Below are 8,517 nucleotides of genomic sequence, written 5' to 3'. Positions count from 1 at the left end.
GAACGCGGGGATTTGAATGCTGATGTTGGAAGCAAGATAAGCGTGCATAGGATGTGTGTTTCTCTCTCACTTCTGCATTTCAGCTCTGAGGTCATGTTACAGGCTCTGCCAGGAAACTCAACTCAACACGGATTAACATATGAGGAAGGACAGAGATGCAGAAATGGAGAGAGAGAGAGAGAGAGAGAGAGAGAGAAAGCTGAGTGTCCTGCACCACAGCGTGTTACACATATTGTATATTACACTTACTGTGTATAATATTTACAGTGTGTTATTCCTAGAGCACGGCTTCTCTAACCTTCCGGAGTCACACACACACACACACACACACAAACACACACACGCTCAGTTCTGATTTATTATGTGAATATAATCCAGCTTTTTAAATATTAGGCTCATTATTAGAATCTCTATGATAATATTCTGGTTTTTATTGAAGCTCTAAAGTTTTTTTTTTTAATTCCTGAAATGTTCAGCAACAGAGCACATTATAAAGATAATTATAAATACCTCCTTAATCAACATAATATAAATAGATAAATATATTAATTAATAATGTCTTATTTATTAATTATTAGTTATTAATAATGTCTTATTTATTATTCATTAGTTATTAATATATTAATAATTAGATTTAAAATAGTTTTGATAACAGTGGATTTTCTGTAACAAAATAAAAAAATAATGTCTGTGGAACCCGGTGCTGCTGAACCCGGTGCTGCAGAACCCTGTGCTGCTGAACCCTGTGCTGCGGAACCCGGTGCTGCGGAACCCGGTGCTGTGGAACCCGGTGCTGCAGAACCCTGTGCTGCTGAACCCTGTGCTGCGGAACCCGGTGCTGCGGAACCCTGTGCTGCGGAACCCGGTGCTGCGGAACCCGGTGCTGTGGAACCCGGTGCTGCGGAACCCTTGTGCTGCGGAACCCTGTGCTGTGGAACCCTTTGCTGTGGAACCCTGTGCTGCGGAACCCTGTGCTGTGGAACCCTTTGCTGTGGAACCCTGTGCTGCGGAACCCTGTGCTGTGGAACCCTGTGCTGTGGAACCCGGTGCTGCGGAACCCGGTGCTGCGGAACCCTTTGCTGTGGAACCCTTGTGCTGTGGACCTCCAGGAGGTGCTTTACGGAACCAGACCCCACACTGAGAACCACAGTTCTAGAGAAGGTCAGAAACACTCTGTAGCTCTATAAGTGTGTTTATGAACAGATTAAAAACTTATCTGTTTATCATGTTTAATAAACCTTTAATGATGTGTAATAACATTAAAGTTTACATTAAGATTTAATGTACAATAAACTAACCTTTAATCACAAACCTGAACATTAATGAATCATAAAACACTAAATTAATCTTCTGTATTAATGGATATTAGTTTCAGTGTTAAATAAACACATCTGTATTAATGATGTTAATGTTTATTACATCCAGAAATAAAGAAAAAACCCAACCATAACCTCATTTACAGCATATTTCTAAATGTTATCTATAATCAGGCCAGTGGGTATAAATATTGGCGCCCACCATTAAGCCTCATTAATACTTTTTAACCACATTAATTAGAGTAAAATCGCCTTGTATTGATTATTTTACTCATAAATGAAATAAAACAACAATACAAGTGATCATTATGTGACTTAGTTTCTATTTAAAAAACATTTGATTAATGTGTTAATATTACTAATAGTGTATTAGTAGTTTAATGTAAAATGTAAAGCATTATATATTATAATCCGTTCATTAGTGGATGCAGGTTGTTTTATTATTGTGTTTCATCATAAATCATTATTATTTTTGGATTTAAATATTTTTCATGAGGTCATGTTCAGTATTTTATGAGTGCAGTGTTTTGCTGGGATTATTATACAAATTCCTGTTTTGTAATATAGATTTATTACTAAAAAATGATAACAGATACATTTTATATTAACTCTTTTTTTTATATATAATTTGTGATCTAGACTATAGACAGTCAAAAATGATTCTGAGAAAAATCCTTGCAGTTTTGTAAACAAGAATATTTCATGTTTTTTTTTTGGGTTTTTTTTTGCACTGATGATGTGATGTACGTGACGTGATCAAGTCGAGTGAGTCGAGTGGCTTTTACTGTCCTTCCCCTATATATCTTACATACATTGGAACGAAATGTTGTTTCTCCAGGTCCGTGGTGCAACACAACAGTACACAATACTACATAAAGTGCAAATACACAACAGTGTGAGACAAGTGCACAGAACCGAACAATAAACACACAGAACCAACAATAAACACACAGAACTGAACAATAAACACACATAGCATGAGCTGTAAACTGTAAACTGTAAACTATTGGCAGGGTGGCAGCAAAACGTTTAGTGTTCATAAAGTTTCATGATTCAACTCAATTTCAATTCAATTTTACTTGTATAGAACATTTAACAACGGACATTGTCACAAAGCAGCTTTACAGAAATATATAAATTCCGGATGTAAATTTTAAATGTATGAATTTATCTGTAATGATCGAGTCAGAGGTGACGGTGGTGAGAAAAACTCCCTGAGATGATATGAGGAAGAAACCTTGAGAGGAACCAGAGTCAAAAGGGAACTCGTCCTCATCTGGGTGACACGGATAGTGCGATTATAAATCATTTTTCTTTCTATAACTGTGTACTACATGGACAAATAGTGCAGTTGTGTAACCAGGAAATTCATTACAGTTTTCACCTGAAGTCTGTTTTGTTGAAGTTTTCAACTGTTCACTGATGGAGACTTGAGAGAAAACTGTTCATAGCAATTGCAGTCCACAGGCATCTTCATGGTTTCTGAGAGGAACCATCCTCAGTAATCTTGTGTATCTTCAGGCTGTCCATGTGGGCCATCAGCAGCAGCAGTGAGTGGTTTCCAAGTGATGAGAACTCCAACCAGAAGTAGGGCATCAGGATGGATCAGGCAGGTCCGGAGAGTAGAAGGGGTCAGGATCTCTGATATCTCAGGAGTAGCATGTGTAGCTCGACACAGAGAGAGAGATAGAGAGAGAGAGAGAGAGAGAGAAACAGATTATGTTGTCATGTAATGGTTAAGTACAGTGTTCTTTGCATGCAGAGTGAAATCAGAGACTTTGGCAAGACTAGCTGTGACAGCCGCTCCACCGTCATGACGTGATGTATGTGAGGATTTTCACACCTTTTTCACTAGTTAAAGATTCTTTGATAATAATCATCTTCTGCAAATTCTGCACTGAAGCAGAGGAAGGGAGAGGGAGTGGCTGCGGTACTTTGGCGGAACTGAAGATGAAGATTAGCAGGTTTTAGAGTTAATCAGATTACGTGGCTTGTGTTTAAAACTCTTAACATTTTTATCTACATCTTTAATAGAGGTTTCAATCTTTCAGTCTGTCGATCAACTCTCCCAAATATTCTCAGAAGTGAATTACAGAGAAGCCGTGAGTTAAAGTGAGCTTATTACTGAGAGCTGAACAGTGTTAATAATCCATAACCTCAATAACCTCTATAATCTCTCTAACTCCTATAACATCTCTAACATCTCTAACATCTATAACCTCTATAACCTCTATAACATCTCTAACATCTATAACATCTATAACATCTATAACATCTCTAACATCTATAACCTCTATAACATCTCTAACATCTATAACCTCTATAACATCTCTAACATCTCTAACATCTATAACCTCTATAACATCTCTAACATCTATAACCTCTATAATCTCTCTAACTCCTATAACCTCTATAATCTCTCTAACTCCTATAACCTCTATAACATCTATAACATCTCTAACATCTATAACCTCTATAACCTCTATAACATCTCTAACATCTCTAACATCTATAACATCTCTAACATCTATAACCTCTATAACATCTATAACATCTCTAACATCTATAACCTCTATAATCTCTCTAACTCCTATAACCTCTATAACATCTCTAACTCCTATAACCTCTATAATCTCTCTAACTCCTATAACCTCTATAACATCTATAACATCTCTAACATCTATAACCTCTATAACCTCTATAACCTCTATAACATCTCTAACATCTATAACATCTATAACCTCTATAACATCTATAACATCTCTAACATCTATAACCTCTATAATCTCTCTAACTCCTATAACCTCTATAACATCTCTAACTCCTATAACCTCTATAATCTCTATAACCTCTATAACATCTATAACATCTCTAACATCTATAACCTCTATAACCTCTATAACCTCTATAACATCTCTAACATCTCTAACATCTATAACATCTCTAACATCTATAACCTCTATAACATCTATAACATCTCTAACATCTATAACCTCTATAACATCTCTAACATCTATAACCTCTATAATCTCTCTAACTCCTATAACCTCTATAACATCTCTAACTCCTATAACCTCTATAATCTCTCTAACTCCTATAACCTCTATAACATCTCTAACTCCTATAACCTCTATAATCTCTCTAACTCCTATAACCTCTATAACATCTATAACATCTCTAACATCTATAACCTCTATAACATCTCTAACTCCTATAACCTCTATAACATCTATAACATCTATAACCTCTATAATCTCTATAATCTCTCTAACATCTATAACCTCTATAACATCTCTAACATCTATAACCTCTATAATCTCTCTAACTCCTATAACCTCTATAACATCTCTAACATCTATAACCTCTATAATCTCTCTAACTCCTATAACCTCTATAACATCTATAACATCTCTAACATCTATAACCTCTATAACATCTCTAACTCCTATAACCTCTATAACATCTATAACCTCTATAACATCTATAACCTCTATAACATCTCTAACATCTATAACCTCTATAACATCTATAACATCTCTAACATCTATAACCTCTATAACATCTCTAACTCCTATAACCTCTATAACATCTATAACATCTATAACCTCTATAATCTCTATAATCTCTCTAACATCTATAACCTCTATAACATCTCTAACATCTATAACCTCTATAATCTCTCTAACTCCTATAACCTCTATAACATCTATAACCTCTATAACATCTATAACCTCTATAACCTCTATAACATCTCTAACATCTATAACCTCTATAACATCTATAACTTCTCTAACCTCTATAACATCTATAACATCTATAACCTCTATAATCTCTCTAACTCCTATAACATCTATAACCTCTATAATCTCTCTAACTCCTATAACCTCTATAACCTCTATAATCTCTCTAATTCCTATAACCTCTATAACATCTATAACCTCTATAACCTCTATAAGATCTATAACATCTATAACCTCTATAACATCTATAACCTCTCTAACATCTATAACCTCTATAACCTCTATAAGATCTATAACATCTATAACCTCTATAACATCTATAACCTCTCTAACTTCTCTAACTTCTCTAACCTCTCTAATCTCTGTAATCTCTATAACCTTTATAATCTCTATAACCTTTATAACCTTTATAACCTTTATAAGATCTCTGTCAGGTATAAGAGGAAGTCTTTATAATGTGCACTGTAAAAATTGCTGTAAATTTACAGTATTTATTTTACAGCAAAATACTATTTTATTATTTTACAGGATTTTAAACAATTAGAGCAGTGCAGTGATTTACAGTAAAATAGCAGAAACGCAATGCATTGTGGGATATCTAACGTTAAGGTGTTGAGTTACAGGTCAGAAGGTTGTGTGTTCAAATCCCAACACTGCTAAACTGCCATGGTTGGGTCCTTGAGCACGACCTTTAACCTTCTGCTCAGTTTTATCCTGCATCAGCCAACAGAGCAAATGTAGTGGATTATGTTCTATTTTATTTTAAGTATTTAATTTGTAAATCTTTGGAATATTTGTGGAAACAATAAAATAACAGGAGTTATCTGTATAGGTACTGCAGTACTTTACTATAAATATGCTTTACAGTAAATTACTGTACATTTAAAGTACACTACTAGCAATTTTATTTTAATTTTACAGAAATTGTTTTTTTTTATATCTTTATATCTTGACAGCTTCTCTATCTTTTATAATCAGATTGTATATAATTACTGTTATAAGTATTATCTCTCCTGTCCTTTATGCTGTAACAATGCAAATTTCCCCATTAAAAAAAAGGATTATCTTATCTTATCTTATCTTATCTTCTCTTCTCTTCTCTTATCTTATCTTATCTTATCTTATCTTATCTTATCTTATCTTATCTTCTCTTATCTTATCTTCTCTTATCTTATCTTATCTTATCTTATCTTATCTTATCTTATCTTTTACAGTGTGAAGTCTCAGATCAGAGTTTAAAAACTGTTGTAGTTGATTAACGGACAATTTATTCACTACTTCAGTTTTTTCTGTTCAGCTGATTTTTACGGAGAATGGACGGGTTTTAACCTGCTTATGATTATAACTGAACCATAAATACACCAAAAGTTTATTCAGAGAAAAGAATAACTCAATAATAATAAAAATATACATAGTTTTTCATCTTTAAAACACAAACACATCATGCTAAGCTTAAATATTAATATGATGAATTACTGGTTTTATTAACTTGATTTTCACGTGTTGCTCTAACGTTAGTAATGTCTTACACACTCCTGTTTAGGATCGTACTCTGAGACTAGCTAGCTAGCTAATGTTAGCTAACGTTTGCAATATTTCATCTTGCATTAAATGGTTTTGCTTTAAATCTAACTCATGGCTCTAATTTATTCAAATCTGTCATGAGACTCGAGTCTTTTACAAATTTCTTTACCAACGAGACGTAACACACACCTCTGAGAATTTCCTCAGTCATAAAATCTCCAAAGTTCAAGACAATCCTTTATAAAATAAAAATTAATATAATTATAAAATTATAATAAGTGTTATAAGAAATAAAATAAATAATAAATAGAAACAACAAACAAATCAACAAACACATAGAAAACATTTACAAATGAAACATTTGATTATAGAAATTTTCAACAAATATAATAAAAGTCAACTTTAAAAAACTTAAAAAAAAACCTAATTTGACTAAAATGTTATGTGTCACGTTGTGTAAGATCACACATACCTTTTGCACCCAAACTGCACCTGCAGATAAAATCTGCTTCCTGTAGACACACACACACACACACACACACACACACACAGTTAGGGTACTTCCCTTAACAGGAATACTTTCTTATTTTTCATCATCAGTAGTTTCTTCTGCAGTTTCGGTTATGATGCAATAAAACCACTCAGTAATGATTGAATTATTGTAATCTCTTTTTCCCCTGTTTTTTTTTTTTTTTTTTTTTTTAGGAGCTTTCATGATTATTCAAATCCGTGGTAGATGTGATGTGTTTCATCATCGCACTCATTTCTGCACCAGTTCTGCAAAATGCACATTTCTGGCTGTTTGCTTTTACAGGAAATTATTAACGGGATGAAATTAGAAATCATTTCACTCGTACTGCTTGTTGTTTCTTGTGTTAAAGAACGTGTGAAATTAATACGATGCGTGGAAAGATTAGAAGGTATAAAGCTTGTGATTGGACGCTTTTTCTTTTAGCTTATTATTAGTTACAGAAATGATCGAATGGTGAAAAATTGGAAATGATATTAGTTCAAAAGTTTGCGCTCCTCTTTCTGAATGTGATATAAATGTTTTTTAGTAATTCTTTGTGAGCTGTTTCCTTTTTTTCTGCCTTTCACCCAGTGCTGTACCTTGGAATTAATTTCAGTGAGAAGTGTGACACACTCGTACGTATTGTCTGGACGTGATGAGGGCATGAATTGTTTATTGAATTATTTAAGGCATGATCTGCTGTCAGCTAGTCTTATCATATTAATAACACATTTATGACAGTTTCACTGAAAATGATTAGAATAAGATCTCAGAAGCGGAAAGTCAGAACTCAGAATTCTGTGATTTTTGACCTCCGTGCTTTTGAGTTACAATGTGGGGAAAAAAATGTGGACGCCTCCATGTTTGTGTCCTGCTAGCAACGAGCTAGCCAGCTAACTGTGCTGAGTGAGGTGGATTTACCTCAGAACATCCGTCTGTATGCTGATCGATCTAAAGCTAATGCGTGTATACACAGTAGAACTCATTTAAAGGTAAGAAGAGCTGCTGTGTTTACTGCTGATGCTGTGAGCGGCCATTTTGTTCCGACGTCGCTTGCTGAACTCTGGATTGAGGAGACCGTCCTGAGTTCCTGTGTTCCTGAGTAAGAACTGAGTGTTTTCTTTAGTTACTCCTAGTCAGAGTTTGGTGTTTTAGTTGAATGCGGTATAGTAATAAATACATTTGGTCTTATAACACCGGATCTCCGCTCAGTGGCAGCTCGTCCACAGGGGCAGTGACACATTTATATCAGCTGTTCAACAGATCTTCATAAAGTCCTCATTCACAGCTCCATACTTTTCAGATTATACCACTTTAGAGTGACAAACAGTTTTAAAAATAGACATGTTGTGTAATCATGGTGTAGCGCTCTCACTGCCCCATGTAGCTCCACAGGGTTATTATTGTTATTATTGCATATCCTAGT

This window comes from Pangasianodon hypophthalmus, chromosome 13 (assembly GCF_027358585.1).
Source record: "Pangasianodon hypophthalmus isolate fPanHyp1 chromosome 13, fPanHyp1.pri, whole genome shotgun sequence".
Classification (NCBI taxonomy): Eukaryota; Metazoa; Chordata; class Actinopteri; order Siluriformes; family Pangasiidae; genus Pangasianodon; species Pangasianodon hypophthalmus.
The sequence above is the reverse complement of the archived record's forward strand: the minus strand, read 5'-3'. Positions refer to the sequence as shown.